General features: G+C 44.1%; 1 long non-coding RNA gene across 1 annotated transcript; it reads right to left on the reverse strand.

Moving 5' to 3' along the window:
* Nucleotides 1-8,149: 8,149 nt before the first annotated feature.
* On the reverse strand, nt 8,150-19,592 carry LOC107130489 (uncharacterized). Its single transcript, XR_001492647.4, has 5 exons — nt 19,385-19,592; nt 19,044-19,277; nt 12,856-12,979; nt 11,502-11,576; nt 8,150-8,484 (listed from the first exon to the last, which is right to left on the reverse strand). It is a non-coding gene; the product is annotated as an uncharacterized lncRNA (long non-coding RNA).
* Between the last annotated feature and the right edge of the window lie 233 nt (nt 19,593-19,825).

Consider the following 19,825-nt stretch of genomic DNA (forward strand, 5'->3'; position numbering starts at 1 on the left):
ATTCAATGTCACTTTCATAGGCAGGGTATCAAAGACCCAGAAAGGTTAAGTGACTGTCTCCAGGTCACACGCCTCAGGGTAAGACGGTGGAGTAGGGAATCCATCTTCTCATCTAAATAGCAGTTGCACTAGCAAAATCTGTCTGATATAACTATTTTGAAATTCTGAAGTCTATGCAAAGGCTTGAAAATTAGGGGGAAGGCTTATGTAGTACATCACAGCTGATTTCCCTTAACTTCAGCTTCTAGTTGGGTAGCAGCTTCCAACCCTCCATCCCACAGCCATGTGGCAGGCAGGTGTGCATGTGCTCCTGAGCCAGCTTGTGTGCAGCCTGTGGGAGCCTGGGTGGACAATAAGGACCTTGTCCTTCAAATATTGGGTATCCAGCCGGGAACAGTGGCTCATGTCTGTAATCCTAGCACTTTGGGAGGCTGAGGTGGGCGGATCACCTGAAGTCAGGAGTTTGAGACCAGCATGGCCAACATGGTGGAACCCCGTTTCTACTAAAAATACAAAAAAAAAAAAAAAATTCGCCAGGCATGGTGGTGCATGCCTGTAATTCCAGCTACTTGGGAGGCTGAGGCAGGAGAATCGCTTGAACCCGGGAGGCAGAGGTTGCAGTGAGCCAAGACCGTGCCATTGCACTCCAGCCTGAGCAACAAGAATGAAACTCCGTCTCAAAAAAAAAAAGTGTGTGTATATATATGTGTGTGTGTATATATATGTGTATATACAGTGTGTGTATATATGTATATATGTATATATGTGTGTATATATGCATATATATGTGTGTGTATATATGTGTGTATATATATGTATACATATAGTGGGGATCTATGGTTCAATTGCTGATTTCTTCTGATTGTGGGGATGCAGTAACAGGGATGCTCGATGCAGACAGTGGTGAGCAGCCATCGTCGCAATCTTTACCACCATTGTTGCAAGCCCCTACCCTTCTGGCTGAAGAGACTTTCAGGTAATTTAAAGGACTGGCACACTTCTCTCTTCATTGATCACTTCTCCCTCTTTTTTGGAGTCAGACACTTAAGGATGTGGACATTTTGATGCGCTTGCATATACAAAGGAATTTAGAAAGCTACCACACATTTCCAGGAAACTTCACATGCCCTGTGAAGTGTTTTGTTGAAAATTAAACATTTGAATCTTATAGTGTAGTAACTCAGGAAATCAGATTCTCTCCTTCTTCAGCATTTGCTTTTTAAAAATTTGTCATAAGCTGTCTTTGTGCAGGGATCAGGCTGAGGCAAAAACTTAAGGTCTTCTCAGATCTTGCTTCCTGCCCTTGAACATCACACTCCAAGTTCTTCAGCTTTTGGACTCTTGGACTTACACCAGTGTTTTTCCAGGGGCTCTCAGGCCTTCGGCCACAGACTGAAGGCTGCACTGTCAGCTTCCCTACTTTTGAGGTTTGGGGACTCAGACTGGCTCCCTTGCTCCTCAGATTGCAGACGGCCTGCCATGAGACTTCACTTCATGTAAGTCAGTTCCCCTTAATAAACTCCCTTTCATATATACATGTATCCTATAGGTCTATCCCTTTAGGTAACCCTGACTAATGACTTGCCATCTCATATTTATATTTGTTAGCTCATTGGATCCACACACGGGCTCCTTGGCTGTTGTGAACAGGTAGTGAGAGGCTAAGTGCCTGCCCCAGGCCCCACAGCGAGGTGTTGGCTTAGCCAAGCTATCCCCAGAGCATCCAATGGCTTCTTGAAATTTGTTCTTCTGACCTCTTTGTCTGCCTCTCTTTTTCTGTCTGTCCCAATTCTCTGCCTCTCCAGATTCCCAGACCAGCCTGGGTCAGCACATTCCTGCAGCCTGGAAAGGAGGTGGCAGTGGTTTATCAGTTTATGTTGCTGACACCACTTTCAGCTTGAACTACTTTAAACAAGTCTGGTATTCAAGTCCAAACTCAACAAACCCCCAACCACACCCCATGTGTCACAGCCCCTCACTCACATTCTGCTGGTAGATGTTCACTGGAATAACCTTCGTGGAGGACATTCGTATAACATTCATCAAAATCCAGATGCCTGTGGATTTGACTCAGCAATTTAAATTCTACTAGTAAGTCACTTCAATTCATAGGAATGTTTATATATTCAAGGATGTTCACATCATGTGTAAAAATGTAATATCAAAAATTTGAGATAATCTAATGTCTATTCATAGGAGATTAATTACATAAATAATGGCACATCTCGGGCAGTCATTAAAAGACAATAAACGTGAGTCCTATGCACTGGCTCAGGAGGCTGTTCATCATATTTTTTAGTAAAAAAGTTTGATGAAAAATATGAACCGTCTGCTGCTGCTTTGCGTAAAATTTCTGATCGTTTTGTACGTGCACAGATAAATATCTTGACGGATGAACACTTGTACTAGGAGACCCTTGAGGAAATTCTTAATGTGTCTGACACTCTCTGATAACATGAACTGTCTGAGGCCATTTGTGCTCAAGATTACCTTCCCTCTCACTGTTCAAGGTCATCGCCCCCAAATTCCTCTGCTCTCTTTCCTGCATCGTCCATAGGGTCATTACCGTCATGTGCCAATACCACATTATCTCTCCAAACTCAAAAAATAACCCCAAATCAAAACCAAAACGAACCCTCCTCTGCTACCTTTGCTGTCCTTTACATGAAAGCGCCATTACTTGCTTTCTCTAATTTTCCTCCTCCCATTTCCTTTTCATTTCACTCTACTGGGATTTCAGCCCTCACACTCCACCAAAACCACTCTCATTAAGGTCACCAGTGATCTCCTCATTGATAAATCCAGTAGTCACCTTTCAATGACTCTTGACCTGTGGTCATTTGGTAAGTGGCTTACTCCTCTCTGAAACCCTCTCTCCCCTTGACTCCTGGGATCCCCTCTTCTCCTGGGTTTCCTCCCATCTCCCTGGCTGCTCCTCCTCTATTTCCTTTGCTAGTTCCTTCTTGGTGCCTTGACCAGTAACGCTTGACCTGTCCCTGGGCTCTGTCCTTGGTCCTCTTCTTGTCTTTCCTCACCCCTTTGGACCTTTACATGCCATTCCTGTGCAGATGGCTCCCCAATTTACATCTCAGTCCGACACCTCCCTGAACTCCAGGCTTATCCATCCAGCTGCCTACTCACCATCTCCCTCATCTCAGTCAAAGCAACTCAGGCCACACACCTGGAGCTGTGGTGGACCCGTCTTGCTCTCATACCGCGTGTCACATCTATCAGCAAAGCTACTGGTCCTTTTTCAAAACATCTCCAGAACGGACTGCTTCTCGTCACCTCCACGGCCACCTCCTGGCCCTCCATACCAGTCTCGGCCCCCTCTCTCCTGGATGGTTGCAGTGGCCTCCGAACGGCTCTCCTCACTGCCTCCTTCCCCACAGAGCAACAGAGTGATCTCGTGTCACCCTGTTTCATTTGTCAGATCCTCTCTCTCTTCTGCTGGTTCTCATTAGGTCAGAGAAAAATCCAGAGTCCATACAACATCTGGTCCTACAGGAACTGAGCCCCCCACCACAACCACCTGGCTGACCTTGGTCCTGCTACTCTCCCCCTGCTCCCTTTGCTCCGGCCACACTGACCTCGTGCTTTTCCTTGAACATCCCAGGCCTGTCTTGCCCAAGGGCCTTTGCCCTTGCTGCTCCTCTGTCTGGGGCCCTACTCCCCAGACACCTTCAAGGTTTGCCCCCAGTCTTTGGTCTTCGTTCAAAAGTCCTCAAGGAAGCCCACCCGCCAACAATTTTATTTATTTATTTATTTATTTATTTATTTATTTATAGAGGGAATCTCGCTCTATCACCCAGGCCAGAGTGCAGTGGCATTATCTCAGCTCACTGCAACCTCTGCCTCCCTGGTTCAAGCAATTCTCCTGCCTCAGCCTCCCAAGTAGCTGGGATTACAGGTGCACGCCGCCATGCCTGGCTATTTTTTTTTTTTTGTATTTTAGTAGAGATGGGGTTTCACCATGTTGCCCAGGCTGGTCTCTAGCTCCTGAGCCCAGGCAATCCACTCGCCTCAGCCTCCCAAAGTGCTAGGATTACAAGCGTGAGCCACTGCACCCGGCCAATTTTATTTAAAATAGCACCTTCCGTAGCCTCTCTAGCTACTCCCTGTCTCCCCACTTCCTAGCACCTTCCAACATACTATGTCATTCACTTAGTTTTCTGTATTATAAGTTTAATGACTTACAGATAATTCAGTAATTTGGTCTGTTTTATTCTCTGATTTCCCCAGAACACCCAGCTCAGTTCCTGGAACAGAGCAGATGCCCAATTAATATTGGTCGAATGTTTAAAGGAACAAAGGCAACTGTTTTCCCTTCTCAGACAGGATGACAGGATGACTAAGCTATGAATAACATAGGTTGTTCTTGTACAAAGTTCCGCAGAACCCTGAGTCCCTGGAGGAAAGATCACGTATCTGCAGAGAGAGAAGAGTAGATGACTGGTGTCTGGGTACTTTCTAGAATGTACTTGCTTTCGAAATTGTGTCTGCTCTTTTCAATGTTTTCATTGAAAATCTCAACCTAAATAACAAACACAGAGAGATTCTGCAAATATAATGAGTTTAATTGGGAGTGAGCATTGCAGTGCGGAGTATGTGTGGCTTTATAAACTATGGGCCTATTCAGAGAGGCAAAGGGTAAAAAGGGCTTTTAAAAGAAAAATGGGGAGGGTTACGTAAGTTGTTTTGAAACAATTATCCTTGGTTATGAGGATTAATAACGAGAGCGGCCCGGGCAGTTGCTGAGCAGATGTTCTAGCAGAAGTATTGTTTGGGTAAGGTTGCAGTGACCTTTGTGCGAGGTTCTGATTTTTACAATTTTTTGTGATACTTCTTTGTTATCAGGCAATGGTACATGCAGAACCTCCCTTTATTGTTTTTCCCAGTTCCATTTTGTTAGGGTTTGACCAAGTGACTTCATTTTGATTCTGACAGCTTTTGCAAATAGGAAGTTTTTAACGGTGTCTTAAAGGAGGTAAGACAGGTGTTACCAAATATTAACAATGGCCTGAAGCAGTCTGAGAAAGGAACAGAACCCATCCCTCCCCATCTTGGTCGGCAAGATGGGGACTCAGAAGGATCCTCATCTTGCAGACAAGGCTCAGCTGAAGGGGAGGCTGAAGGGGAGCTTAGTCTTCCCCAGCAACCACAAGATCCAGTGATCTGTGTCAATTATGGGGACGTAGACCAGTCAGAAAATTGATAGCCACCCCTCACCTTTCATGATGAGGGCCAGGGCAGCATTTTCCACGGTATCAGCAACAAAGAAACCCTTTGGGCAGACTGCCATTGTGTGCCCAGGAATTTCCTACTCATTGTGATTTTTAAAAAATGACCGGGCGTGGTGGCTCACGCCTGTAATCCCAGCACTTTGGGATGCTGAGGTGGGCAGATCACCTGAAGTCAGGAGTTCGAGACCAGCCTGGCCAACGTGGTGAAACTCTGTCTCTAATAAAAATACAAAAATTAGCTGAGTGTGGTGGTGGGTGCGTGTAATCCTAGCTACTGGAGAAGCTGAAGCAGGAGAATTGCTTGAACCCGGGAGGCAGATGTTGCAGTGGGCCAATATCGCACCATTGCACTCCAGCCTGGGCGACAAGAGCAAAACTGTCTCCAAACAAACAAACAAACAAACAAAGCCCCACGTCCTTTCTGGGGCTGAGCAGGGAGACAGCCCTAACCTAAGCAGTTCCTAAAGCATCCCCACATTTTAATAGCCAGTGTCTTGAAGGGGTAGGAGTGGAGAGATCAAGAGAAGGTTTTAAGTTTAACATTTTCTCTTCTGTGGCTGGTGGCGTTGTTTTTTCTTTGTACTGTATGTGTGCATGTATTATTTATATTTTGGAGTTGTTTGACCTTTATACCATATATCTGTGTGTACATTTTTACTGTATGTGTGCATATGTGTGTGCATATACATGCACGTGCATATGTGTGTGTACATATATGCATGTGCATGTGTGTGCATATATGTGGATGTGTGCATGCGTGTGCATGTTTGCATGCCTATGTGTGCATATATTGTGCATGCTAGTGTGCACATGTGTGTATATTAATGTGTGTGCTTGTAAGTGTATGCATGTGCATGCATGTGTACATGTGTGGATATCAATGTGTGTGCATGTGTGTGCATTGTGTGCATACATGTGCATGTATGTGTGCATATATGTGTGTGCATGTATATGCATATATGTGTGCATGTGTGTGCACGTGTGTATATTAACCTGTGCGCATAAATGTGTGCGTATATATTAACGTGTGTGCATGTATGTGCATATGTGTGCACATGCATGTGCGTGCATGTGCATATATGTGTGCATGCATGTGCATGTGTGTGCATATATTAACCTGCGTGTATTGTTTGCATATATTAACATGTTCGCATGTGTGCATATGTGTGTGCATGCATGTGCACGCAGGTGTGCACATACATGTGTGCATGTGTGCATAAATGTGTATGTGTATGTGCATGCATATACATGTGTGCATATATGTGTGCATGTGTTTGCATAAATGGGTGTGCATGTGTAAATATTAACATGTGTGTGCCTATATGTGGATGTGTGCACATGTGTTAGCACGTGTGTGTATATGTGTGTGTATTAACGTGTGTGTGTATTAACGTGTGTGTGTCCCAGCTTCAGAAGTGAGGTTTATTGGCCGGGCGCGGTGGCTCAAGCCTGTAATCCCAGCACTTTGGGAGGCCGAGACGGGTGGATCACGAGGTCAGGAGATCGAGACTATCCTGGCTAACGCAGTGAAACCCCGTCTCTACTAAAAATACAAAAAACTAGCCGGGCGAGGTGGCGGGCGCCTGTAGTCCCAGCTACTCGGGAGGCTGAGGCAGGAGAATGGCTAAACCCGGGAGGCGGAGCTTGCAGTGAGCTGAGATCCGGCCACTGCACTCCAGCCTGGGCGACAGAGCGAGACTCCGTCTCAAAAAAAAAAAAAAAAGAAGTGAGGTTTGTTTACAGTAGAAAGGGATTCTACAGTTTACAAAAGGATTTGCCAAAGCCTTCTTTGAAGTGCTGTGCTCTCCAGGGACTAGCAGAAAAGCTTTTGATTTATAAACCCTTCCCTTGCATACTCTGAAGCAACCCTTAAACACATGGTCAATTTCCATTTCAAGTTCTGTTCAGTTTAAGTCACAATCTCCCAAGTTGCAGTGTGGAGCACTGTGCTTGGCACAGTGGGGGAACAAAGATGAAGACTTGTGTTCAAAGAGTAACTGGCAGTGTCAACTCTCTCACAGAGGAGACCTCTAAAGACCTTTTCAAAAACTATTGCCAGGTACAATTTAGTGAGAACTCTCAGTATCATTCATAAATCCCACAAAGGGGGCAGATGTACTCTGGTCTCTGCTGCCTCTGGTCTCCCAGGTTGTTTGGGCCTCCAGGAGGCTCTGCTGTAGTCAGAAGGGAGGTGAGAGAGTGATGGTGAAGGAGGAACAGCGAGTCTGTATTCCTTATCAACACCATCATGGTGCAGAACCCACAGAAGGAGCCCTGCAGTACAGTGAGGGAGAATTTTTGAAATTATGACAAAAGGTGTTACAGGCGACTTGAAAAAACAAGTCCAAGTAATGCCTGGGGGCTGGGGAAAGCAAGGAGGGAACAAGAGGCCTTTTCAAGTTATCTGTGTCCCCAGCCAGCCTGGTAGTTTACTTCCCTTACAAGCACCTTCATACCCTTGCCATCAGCAGCCTGCCTGTGCTGCTGATGTTGTCACAGGGGGAGGCAATGTGGGACAAATTAAAGTTATCCCTGAAATTTCTTTTCTTTTCTTTTCTTTTTTTTTTGATACAGAGTTTTGCTCTTGTTGCCCAGGCTGGAGTGCAGTGGCATGATCTTAGCTCACTGCAACCTCCGCCTCCCGGGTTCAAGCCATTCTCCTGCCTCAGCCTCCCAAGTAACTGGGATTATAGGCACGCACCATCAAGCCCAGCTAATTTTATGTAATTTTAGTAGAGACGGGGTTTCACCATGTTGGCCAGGCTGGTCTCACACTCCTGATCTCAGGTGATCTGCCTGCTTCAGCCTCCCAAAGTGCTCGGATTACAGGCGTGAACCACCGCGCCCAACCCTAAATTTTTATTTTATTGTTCCTACTTGAAATTAGTTTCTCTATTGATAACATCTTTCAAAACAAGGATATATTTCTTTTTTGAAGTAGAAAAGATACAATAAAAGCTTTAAAAAACAAAACAATGAGAGAGTGCAGAACCCACCCTATTGGGTCTTTGTGAGGATTAAATGAGATGATGGCACGCCCAGGGCGCAGGGCCTGCAAGTGAGGAGCGTCAGGGCAGGAAGCCTCCAAAGCCTCGTTGCTGCTGTGGCTGTGTGGTTGTGCTCGTTGCTGTTGGACATCGAGGGGTTTAGTAGTATTGTTGTGGTGGGACTTTGACCGGTAGTTTTACTTCTCCATGCCGTGGCTAAGTCATCAGTAAAATCAGAACACGCTCTTCCCAGCCTGAAAGCAGGATGATGGATTGGAAGACCTCATAATACCATTTCTAATGTCCGAAATCTCTGTTTTTGTGGCTATACTGGGTTTGGTGACCTTTGATCTTAATGCAATGGAAGGGCAGGGGGATGATATGAAGTATCCCATCTATTTCTGCGTAATTCAGTACCTATATTCACTCAGGCATTCGAGAAACATGTATGCAGCTTCTGCCTTATTCCCATTGTATGGATGAGGAAACTGAGGCTAATCATCCCTGTTACATTACGCAGTCTGAATCCCTCGCTGTGCAGGCAGTGGGCTCTCTGCTTGCATTGACTTTGATATTAAGAGCTCAAGGAGTTGCATGGGAAATCGGGATTTTGGTAGCTTGAAACAAATGGCTCCCTGGAATGGGTCGTGTCTTCCTGGGTCATTGTCAGCAAATCAATATCCGACTGTGCCACCCAGGGTGGTGCTCACCTCATCAACCCTTGCCACCTAAGAAGTTACAGAGAAGACCAATAATCTGACAAAATATCAATAAAAGTGTCTCAAGTAAACCAGAGGGGAGGAGATATGCAGGCAGCTCTTGGGGAGTCCATAAATCTGGGCTGATAAATTACCTGGGCAGGTGCCTCTGCCACCAGCATCCTGGCTCAGGACAGGAGCAGCATAATTACCTCTCTGGCGGTAGTTATCTGGAGTGAGCCAATCCATTTTTCTTTTTCATTACCATTGAATTTCAGGAAAGTGTCCTCTGCAGGCCCCTTTTATCTAAATGTTGGATTTATTTGATGACTCTACTAGGTCTGATGACAAGGGCCAAAGCATGCCCTGCAGTAAGGAGGACTCGGTCCCTGAGCCTGCCACGCGAAGGGTGCTCTCAGACGGCATGATGGGTGGGTTGCTAGACAGCCAGCCATTCATAACCGTCATCTCCATCAGTGGTGCCATTAATTTTCCTTCCTTTCCTGTTTTCCTGCTCAGTGGACTGGCTGGGCCCAACTCAAAGCAGTGGGAAGAGGGTGAGAATAATTCAGGATTTTAGGGAGGATTTCTCTGCTGAGACAGGTAGGAAAAGGGGCAGCTGGCCAGCAGGCCTCTTTCCCTGCATCCAGCTCTAACCTCCTCCTCCTCTCTGCATGTTCTGTTGCAGTAAGAGCCCCAACAGGATTCCAGGATGTCCTTTTCTAAGCAAATTGCCCCAGCTCCCCTGACACTCTAGGGTCCAAGTTGCATCCCAAAGTTAGGTATCTTTTCTTCCAGGCCCCTTGCCTAGGCTTTTCTGAGCAATGTCAGCTTCCCTGAAAAGCAGCTAAGTGTCTGGGTCTGGCTACTATGGAGACTCACATAAGACTCAACATAATAATGGCTTATACCAGACAAAATTACTCTCTCACATAACAGTTCTAACACTGGCTATTGAGGCCTCATGTGATGACTCTGCAGTGTTTGGACCCATATTTCTTCCATCTTTTATTTATTGTTGTTAATTTGTAGGCCTCATTAATTTTATAAAATATAGATCAATTCCATGTCCTCATTCCATCCAGGAGGAAGGAAGAACAAGAAGACATGAAAAGTAGAAGCCTTCCCTTTAAGGACAACCTGTATGGTGCACACAATTACTCGCCTGCCATTGGTAGGAAATGGTCACATGGATGCACCTTGCTGCAGGGCACACTGGGAAGTGTAGTTTTTATTTTATGCAGTTTAAATTTCAGGATCTGTAATGAAAGGAACAAGTGGAGAATATATGGGGGTGGGGTGGGTAGGAAAGGGCTGGCTGGCCACAGTAAGTGGAACATGTAACAAGTGTTTTGGAGATTTGAGGTGAAGCTGGCAGTGGAGTGGGAAAAGAGTTACGTCTATTCGGTCTTTTTTTTTTTTTTTTTTTTTTCGCCTTCCTGACTTCCTGGAGACTCCATTCTTTTCCTTTGACCTTTCTCAACCTTGACACAGGTATGTGGCTTTTTTCTTTTTTCTTCTTCTTTTTGTTTTATTTTTATTTTGAGATGGAGTTTTTTTGCTCTTATTGCCCAGGCTAGAGTGCAATGGTGTGATCTTGGCTCACCACAACCTCTGTCTCCCAAGTTTAAGCAATTCTCCTGCCTCAGCCTCCGAGTAGCTGCGATTACAGGCATATGCCACCACGCCCAACTAATTTTAGTATTTTTAGTAAAGTTGGGGTTTCTCCATGTTGGTCAGGCTGGTCTCGAACTCCCAACCTCAGGTGATCCACCCACCTTGGCCTCCCAAAGTGCTGGGATTACAGGCGTGAGCCACGGCTGCTTTTTTTCTTATCTTAATTTAGATTTTCCAAAGTGCCTCCTAGGCCATCTAAAGCTCTGGGATTCACCAGACTAAGTGAGACCACATGGAAGTTTAAAGAAACTGTTGTTGGGATCCACTCTGTGCCGGACACTATGCTGGGTGTTGGGAATACAGCAGAGAGTAAGACACAGATACACTTTTCCCCCTCCTGGAATGGGGCCTATAGCATGAAAAAATTACACAAATACACATCAAATGATAACTATGACTTCTGCTTCTGGCTAAGATGGAATAACAGGGACTGGATTTACCATTCTGCTGGAAACACTAAAAAACTGGAAAAAATATATAGAACAATGATTTTAAACATTAGGCACGAAGCAAAGGGGGCACAATGATCCCTGAAAGGCAGGGAAGATAAAGGCAAGCCCTGTGAGTATTTCAGCTTTGTAGATCTGAAAACGTTTTTATTTCTCCTTTGTTTCTGAAAGGCATTCTTGTAGCGTTTAGAATTTTAGAGCATTTTAAATTGTTTATCCACCATGTTCACACTTGAATGATTTCTGTGGAGAAATCTGCTGTCATGCATATATTTGTTCTTCTGTGCATAATGTGTCTTTTTTCCCTTTGGCCGCTTTTTTTTTTTTTTTAGTCATTGCCTTGGAGCCCTTTGATTATGATGCAATGTATTAGGGTTCTCTAGAGGGACAGAACAAATAGGATAGATGTATATATGAAGGGGAGTTTACTAAGGAGTATTGACTCACATGATCACAAGGTGAGGTCCCACAATAGGCCGTCTGCAAGCTGAGGAGCAAGGAAGCCAGTCCGAGTCCCAAAACCTCAAAAGTAAAGAAGCCGAGAGTGCAGCCTTTAGTCTGCGGCCGAAGGTCCAAGAGTCCCAAAACTGAAGAATTTGGAGACTGACGTTTGAGGGCAGGAAGCATCCAGCATAGGAGAAAGGTGGAGGCCAGGAGACTCAGCCAGTATAGTCTTTTCACATTTTCCTGCCTGCTCTTATTCTGGCTACGCTGGCAGCTGGTTAGATTTTGCCCACCCAGATTGAAGGTGGGTCCACCTTTTCCAATCCACTGACTCAAATGTTAATTTCCTTTGGCAACACCCTCACAGACACACCCAGGAACAATACTTTGCATCCTTCAATCCAATCAAGTTGACACTCAATATTAACCATATTAACCATTACATGTGACTTGGTGTTTTTGCCTTTCTTGGTTTTTTTTTTTTTTTTTTACTGTTTTGAAAACATTAATTACCAGCAGATCCACACCATAAGAAATGTTAAACAAAATCTTTCAGGCAGAAGAAAAATGATACCAGGTAAAAATATGGATCCCACAAGGGAATAAAGTGCACTGGAAATCGTAATTACACAGGTTAATATAACATTTTCTCTTATTATTTAAATCTCTTGAAAAGGTCATTGATTATTTGAAGACTAATAACAACAATGTAGTGTTGGCTTTACAACATATGTCGAAGTAAAATGAATGACATCAATATCATAAAGGCATAGAGAAAAGAAATGGAAGTATACTAGTCCAGGGTTCTCACATGTGAAATGGTATAATACTTCAAGATACACAGTGATAAGTGAAGCGCGCCTAATATAAACCCTAAAGGAACCACTAAAATACCAAAACAAAGAATTATAGGTAATAATATAATAAAGGAGATAAAATGGAATCAGAAAAATACTCAATTATTTAAAAAGAAGGCAGAAATAAAGAAAAAGTGAACAAAGAACAGATGTGACAAACAGAAAACAAAGACTAGGTTATGTGTAAAAACTAAGTGTATTAATAATCACATTAAGTGCAAATGGTATAAACACCATCAATTAAGTGTGGAAATTATCAGATTAAAGAGCAAGACTCAACTATATGGTATCACAAGAAATACGCTTTAAATATTAAGGTACAAACAGATTAAAAGTAAAAGGATAGGCCGGGCACAGTGGCTCACACCTGGAATCCTGGCACTTTGGGAGGCCAAGGTGGGAGGAGGGTTTGAGGCCAAGAGTTCAAGACCAGCCAGGGCAACATAATGAGACCCCATCTCTACAAAATATACAAAAATTAGCCAGGCATGGTGGCGTACCTGTAGTCCCAGTTTCTTTAAAGGCAGAGGTAGGAGGATCACTTGAGCCTGGGAGGTCAAGGCTGCAGTGAGCTGTGATTGCACCACTGCACTTCAGCCTGGGTGACAGAGCAAGACCCACTCTCTAAAAGAAAAAAACAAAATAAAATAAAAGGATAGAAAACTATATTTCATTCTAGCAATAATCAATAAAAAGCAAGAGTGGCTATATTAATATCAGAATAGATTTCAGGGCAAAGTATGATATTACCAGGAATAAAGTGAGTCATTCGATAATGATAAAGATTTCAATTCATCAAGAGAATATGAGTCCTACACTCAGATACATGAAGAAGCAGAGCTTAAAAACAATGAAACAAAAATAGATAGAACTGCAAAGAGAAATCGACAAATCTATACAGTGAAAAACTTTCATATCCCTCTTGTCGACGAAAAGAGTTGAAGTCTGTAAAATATTAGAGAAGATTTATTCTGAGCCAAATATGAGTGACCATGGCCCATGACTCAGCCCTCAGGATGTCCTGAGAACAAGTGTCCAAGGTGGTCGGGGTACAGCTTGGTTTTATATATATTTAGGGAGGCCTGAGACATCAATCAAATACATTTAAGAAAAACAATGGTTTGGTTCAGAAATGCAGGACAACCCAAAGTGGGGAATAGGGGGCTTCCAGGCTGTAGGCGAATTTAAACATTTTCTGGTTGACAATTGGTTGAGTTTGTCTAAAGACCTGGGATAGACAGCCTAGGCATGGTGGCTCATGCCTATAATCCCAGCACTTTGGGAGGCCCAGGTGGGTGGATCACGATGTCAGGAGATCGAGACCATCCTGGCCAACATGGTGAAACCCAATCTACTAAAAATACAAAAATTAGCTGGGCATGGTATTGTGTGCCTGTAGTCCCAGCCTCTTAGGAGGCTGACGCAGGAGGATCATTTGAACCTGGAAGGCAGAGGTTGCAGTGAGCCGAGATTGCACCACTACACTCCAGCCTGGGTGACAGAGTGAGACTCTGTCTCAAAAAGAAAAAAAAAAAAAAAAAAAAAACCAAAAAAAAAAAAAAAAACACAAAACAAAACCTGGGATAGACAGAAAGGGAATGTTCAGGTTAAGATAAAAGATATGTAGAACAAAGTTCCTTTGAAGTCTTATAGTGGTTGCCCTTAGAGACAATAGATGACAAATGTGTCCTATTCAGATTTTAGTTAATCTCTTTAGGATTGGGAGGATCTGAGAGAAAAAGAGCTAGCTATGTTAATAGAGATTCTTACAGATGCAAATTTTCCCCCACAAAGAACAACTTTGCAGGGCCATTTTAAAATATGACAAATAAATATGTTTGGGGGTGAGATATTTTGATTTTTGATTTTCTTCTTTGTCTCGTAATGTTATGCCAGAGTGAGGCTGGAAAGTAAATCATGATATATAGTGTTAAATAAAATCCATCTGATGAGAATTTATGATTTGTTGGGTATGACTCCCCAGATCCCTTAGATAGGAATTTGGGCAAGATAAAAATACCAGTTTAGTCCTCACTCTCGTAATAACTGGTAGAACTGTCACATGCATCCGTGTGAAGGGACCACCAACAGGCTTTGTGTGAGCAACAAGGCTGTTTACTTCACCCAGGTGCAGGTGGGCTGAGTCCAAAAAAGGAGAGCAAAGGGTGGTGGGATGATCGTTAGTTCTGATAGGTTTTGGATAGGCATACAAAGTACCTTCTTAAGGGCAGGGAGAATATTACAAAGTACCTTCTCAAGGGCAGGGGAGACTATATCGTATCACTTAGGGTGGGGCAGAAACAAATCACAATGGTGGAATGTCATCAGTTAAGGCTATTTTCACTTCCTTTGTGGATCTTCAGTTGCTTCAGGCCATCTGGATGTATATGTGCAGGTCACAGGGGATATGATGGCTTAGCTTGGGCTTAGAGGCCTGACATTCCTGTCTTCTTATATTTATAAGAAAAACAAAACAAAATAGTGGTGAAGTGTTGGGGGAGCAAAAATTTTTGGGGGTGGTGTGGAGAGATAATGGGTGGTGTTTCTCAGGGCTGCTTCGAGCAGGATTGGGGTGGCGTGGGAACCTACAGTGGGAGAGATTAAACTGAAGAAAGATTTGGGGATAAGAGGTGATATGGTGGGGTTAGAAGGAGCATTTGTCACATAGAATGATTGGTGATGGCCTGGATGCAGTTTTGTATGAATTGAGAAACTAAACAGAAGACACAAGGTCCAAATAAAAGAAGGAGAAAAATATGTATTAAAGGACTAAGAATTGGGAATACCCAGGACATCCAATTAGAGAATGTCCAAGGGGGTTCAGCGTAATTATTTGCTTGGCTGGCGAGCTTTTAGGCTCTATCCTTGAGTTTTTTGATGTTGTCATATACTAGGCCAGATTGATTTAGATAAAAGCAACACTCTTCATTAAAAAATATACAGATTTCCCTTTTGTCAGCAGTGAGTAAGTCAGGGCCTGGGCAATTTTGGAGGAAAGAGAAATGCAAAGTCAGCAATTGTTTGTTAAAGAAGGATTAGAAATGGCTAGGAGAGAGTGAGTGAGATTGATAGTGTGGTGGAGATAGCTGGGGAGAGGTAGAGGGTGGCATAAAAATGGGAATGAGAATAAGAGTGAGTATAACAGTAAAGAATATGACTTCATCAGGGTGAAAGTATTGGAGTGTGTCCTGCCAGCAAAGATCATCTATCCACTCCATGAGGGAGTCAAGAGTGGAGGACTGGGGATAGATTTTCACAATGGAAAGGAAATGAGAGGTTTTAAGAGGCAGGCTAACAGCTTGTAACCTACATGGAAGAGGATATTAAATGATGACAGAATAGAATGGGCCTGTGAGACTGGAAGGAATTTTTTTTTTTTTTTTTTTTTTTTTTTTTTTTTGGTCTAAGAACCATCTGCCTTGAGTGGAAAGGGATTGATAGGTGGAAACTTCAATAGGAGAGTAAGTAAGAGTGACCAACAAGAAGAAAAACTGGCCATGAGGGACAGCAGTTAGAATGCTAGCTGCTTTTTTAGCTACCTTATCATCATAAGCATTGCCTTGAGCGATGGAATCTGATGCTTCTTGATGGCCCTTGCAGTGAACGACTCCAGTTTTCTTTGGAAGTAAAGTGGCTTTAAGAAGAGTTTTTATTAAGGAGGATTAATGATGGAGGACTCTTGTGTAGTGAGGAAATTTCTTTCTGCCAATATAACAGCATGGTGGTGCAGGATATGGAAGGCATATATTGACTCATATCTTGAGTCAGTATAAATATTGATGCATGGTCCCTTTGCGAGAATGAGGGCCCAAGTTAAGGCAATGAGTTTGGCTTGCTGAGAGGTAGTGGAGGGGGGCAGAGCAGTAGCCTCAATGATAGATGTGGAAGATACTATAGCATAGTCTGCCTTTGCTGGTAAGCGGCGATTAGGCCTGGTGGAACTGCCATCAATAAACCAAGTGTGATCAGGGTGAGGAACAGGAAAGAAGGAAATATGGGGAAATGGAATGAATGTCAGGTGGATCAGAGAGATACAGTCATGGGGGTCAGGTGTGATATCTGGAATACTGTGGGAGGCCGGATTGAAGTCCAGGCCAGGAAAAATGGTAATTGTGGGAGACTCAACAAAGAGTGAATATAGCTGAAGGAGCTGGGGGGCAGAAAGTCTATGTGTCAAGTGTGAGGAAAATAGATTTTGAAAGTTATGAGAACTGTAGAGAGTAAGTGTAGCATAGCTTGTGATTTTGAGGGCCTCTGAAAGTGTTAAAGCAGTGGCAGCCACTGCACGCGGATATGAGGGCTAGGTCAAGTTGTTTGGACAGAAATGCTACAGGGCACGGTCACGGCTCTTGTGTAAGAATTCCGACTGCACAGTCCTGTACTTTGGCTGTGTGTAATGAAAAGGGTTGGGATGAGTTAGCGAGAGCTAGTGTGGGAGCAGCTTTTAGGGCTGTTTTTTAAGGAATGGAAAGGGGAATGGGGAAAGGATTTAGGATTTATGGGGTCAGCTAGGTTTATCCAGAACAGAATAATGGGTTGTGGAGGAAGGTATTGAGGATAGGAGAGTATATGGGTTTGACACCACAGGGTGGATAGGCAAGACAATTTGGTTGATAAGGTACAGATCCTGAACTAACCTGTAAGACTTGTCTGGTGTTTGGACAGGTATAATTGGGGGAATTGTAAGAAGAGTTTATAGTCTTTAAAATGCCATGCTGTAACAGGCGAGTGATAACAGGCTTTAATCCTTTTAAAGCATGCTGTGGGATGGGATACTGGCATTCAGCAGGGTAAGGGTGATTAGGTTTTAATGGGATAGTAAGGGGTGCATGATCAGTCACCAAGGAGGGAGTAGAGGTGTCCTATAATTGTGGATTATACTTGTCCAATACCCACACAGTTATGGAGGCAAGGGAAACACGCCCTTTAAAAGAAGGTAATGGGGAGCGGGTAGCCTCCGTATTTATTAAGAAGGGGACTGACTTACCCTCCACTATAAAAGTTACCCAAAGCATCTGTGATGGTCCAGGAGGCTCCCAAGGCGATCGGGCTGTGTCAGTCTTCAGCCACTAAGCCGAGAAGATCTGGGAAGAAGTCAGTCAGAGAGCCTTGGGCCAGAGTTCCAGGGGCTCTGGGAGTGGCTGCCAGGTGAGTTGGACAGTCTGATTTCCAGTGGGGTCCCGCACAGATGGGACACAGCTTAGGAGGAAACCTGGGCTGTGGGCATTCCTTGGCCCAGTGGCCAGATTTCTGGCACTTGAAGCAAGAACCTGGAGGAGGAGGTCCTGGAGGAACACCTGGCCACTGCGGTTTAGGTGTTCTGAAGTTCTAGTGTGCTGGAGATGTGGTTGGGGTTTCTCTCACAGCACAGGCAAGTAATTGCTACACTTCTCTATTATTGTACACCTTGAAGGCGAGGTTAATTAAGTTCTGTTGTGGGGTTTGAGGGCCAGAATCTAATTTTTGGAGTTTTTTCTAATGTCGGGAGCAGATTGGGTAATAAAATGCATATCGAGAATAAGATGGCCTTCTGGCCCCTCTGGGTCTGGGGTGGTAAAGCATGTAAGGGTTATTGCCAAATGGACCATGGACTGGGCTGGGTTTTTATATTTAATGAAAAAGAGCCTAAATGCTCACTGATTTGGGAAAAGTCTGATAGAGAAAAAGGAGCATTAACCTTGACTATGCCTTTAGCTCTAGCCACTTCTTTAAGAGGAAATTGTTGGGCAGGTGGGGGAGGGTTAGTCACGGAACAAAACTGTAAGCTGGACCGGGTGTGAGGAGGGGAGGTGATAGAAGGATTATACGGTGCGGGAGCAGAGGCTGAGGAAAAATTGGGACCTGGCTTGGCCTGGCGAGGAGCAGCCTGGGGAGAAGTGGAGAGGTCAGATGAGTCTGTAGAAAAGAAGGATTCAAAGGACTCAGAACTTGGGGTGGAGACTGAAGGAACAGACAGGAGAGAAAGAAGAAAGATTTGGGATGAGTTGCATTGGGAGCAGAGACTAGGGAGCGACCGATGTGTAAAAGAATGCCTGGATGTCAGGCACCTCAGACCATTTGCTCATTTTTCAAAAAAAATCATCCAGGTCTTACAAAATGGAGAAATCAAAAATGCCATTTTCTGGCTACTTGGAACTATTGTTGAGTTTGTATTGGGGCCAAGCGGTATTGCAGAAGAAAATAAGACACTTAGGTTTTAGGTCAGGTGTGAGTTGAAGAGGTTTTAAGTTTTTGGTAACACAGGCTAAGGGAGAAGAAGGAGGAATGGAGGGTGGAAGGTTGCCCATAGTGAAGGAAGCAAGCCCCGAGAAAAGAGAGGGTAGAGACACGGAGAAGGGAGGGGGTGGTGAGCAGCCCTGGGCTGCAATGTGGGTGAGCAGCCAAAGCAGGCATCCCTGCAATTGACCTGCCACCAAGGAAATGTGGGTGAATGACCAAAGCAGGCGTCCCCACGATGATCAGACACCAATGAAATGTGGGTGAATAATCAGGCAGGCATCCCTGCAGTGATTAAACACCAAGGGAAGACCGTCTTCCCCAAGTCCGTGACCGGCACTGGAGTTTTGGGTCCGTGGATAAAATGTGTCTCCTTTGTCTCTACTAGAGAGGAAAAGAACTGGAATTGTAAGGACAGGGAGATTGAAGGGTAGCAAAAGAGACTGGAGAAGAGAGTGAAAAGACCGCTTACCCGATTTGAAATTGGTGAGATGTTCCTTGGGCTTGTTGGTCTAAGGACCCGAGGTCATAAGTGGATCTCCTCATGGAGTGAGGGTGAGGACAGGGGACCGGTCTCCTGAAGGAGTCCTCCTGTTCCGGGTCTTCAGCACCAAATGTCACTTGCGTCCGTGTGAAGAGAGTCCACCAACAGGCTTTGTGTGAGCAACAAGGCTGTTTACTTCACCTGGGTGCAGGCAGACTGAGTCTGAAAAAGGAGTCAGCAAAAGGTGGTGGGATTATCATTAGTTCTTACAGGTTTCGGATAGGCGTACAAAGTACCTTCTCAAGGACAGGGAGAATATTACGAAGTACCTTCTTAAGGGAGGGGGAGACTATATCGTATCAGTTAGGGTGGGGAAGGAACAAATCACAATGGTGGAATGTCATCAGTTAAGGCTATTTTCACTTCTTTTGTGGATCTTCAGTTGCTTCAGGCCATCTGGATGTATACATGCAGGTCACAGGGGATATGATGGCTTAGCTTGGGCTCAGATGCCTGACAAGAACAAGTAGACACAGAGTCAAAAAGGATATAAAAGACACATCAAACAACTTGTTCTAATAGGCATTTATAAAACTCTGTACCCAACAATAGCGGGATACATATTATAATCAAATGCATGTGAAACACTGATCAAGATTGATTGCATAAACAAAGTCTCTAAGAATAAATCAAAAGAAAAATTAAGAAGTATTTTGAACTGAATGAAAATTAAAACCTGACATACCAAAATTTATGACATTCCATGAAAG

This window comes from Macaca fascicularis, chromosome 1 (assembly GCF_037993035.2).
Source record: "Macaca fascicularis isolate 582-1 chromosome 1, T2T-MFA8v1.1".
NCBI lineage: Eukaryota > Metazoa > Chordata > Mammalia > Primates > Cercopithecidae > Macaca > Macaca fascicularis.